The sequence below is a fragment of the Limulus polyphemus genome, unplaced genomic scaffold (assembly GCF_000517525.1).
Source record: "Limulus polyphemus unplaced genomic scaffold, Limulus_polyphemus-2.1.2 Scaffold5042, whole genome shotgun sequence".
Lineage (NCBI taxonomy): Eukaryota > Metazoa > Arthropoda > Merostomata > Xiphosura > Limulidae > Limulus > Limulus polyphemus.
Genome location: NW_013670652.1, coordinates 35,186 through 36,118, shown reverse-complemented (window position 1 = coordinate 36,118; position 933 = coordinate 35,186).

The following is a 933-nucleotide window of genomic DNA, read 5'->3' as shown; positions in this document are numbered from 1 at the left end:
TAATTTAGCAGTGTAAGACTAGAGGGAAGGCAGCTAGTCATCACCGCCAACTCTTGGGCTACTCTTTTACCAACCTTTTTTGTATTCAGCTGCAAGTTATGCAGTAAAGATATATCTAGCAATATTGCTTAATGAGACCCAAAGGTAAGAGTAAACATATGATAATCATAAGCAAAATAAAAAATATATATCATGAAGCAACTTGATGTTAATGCACGCTGCACAATTTACTTACTTCTGATAAGAACCTGTCAACTTCATTTTTGACCAATACAAAAGAATACAGTTATATGAGCATTAGACGATTAAAAAAAAACAAAAACAAATAGAGAACCCTGATTTGGCAACTTGCAAGTCCACGAGTCAGGGTTCTCCACAAAAATAGCACTGTTTTGAATATATTGTTGCTTTCTTAGAGCAAAGCTACGCGATGGTCTATCTGAACCCTATCTACCGCGAGTAATCGAACCCATAATTTTTTCATTATAAGTCCGTAGACCTTCTACTGACCCACCAGTGGACGCCCTAAATATACAGATTGAAATATCAATTAATCTAGTTATTGTTAGATTAGTTTTTGAATGTGATATTCGTGCAAAGCTACACAAGGATATCTACACTAGCAGTCTCTAATTTTGAGCCGATAAACTAGAGGGAAGGCAGCTATTCAACATCACTCATCGCGAATAATGAGATTTGACAGCCACTCTTATAACAAACCAATGGTCCGAAAGCATGGAGCACTATTATTCTTTTGTAGCAACGAGTCGCGAACCATGGAGCCTTGAATCAACAGGCCAGCACGCTAACCATTAGGCTATACAAGAGACTTTGAAGTGTAACACCACGTATATGAATGCATAAATAATTGCAAATAAAAGAAAAATAACCATATGTGATCTTGAAAAGATAAACTGAATCAGCGCACTTGTG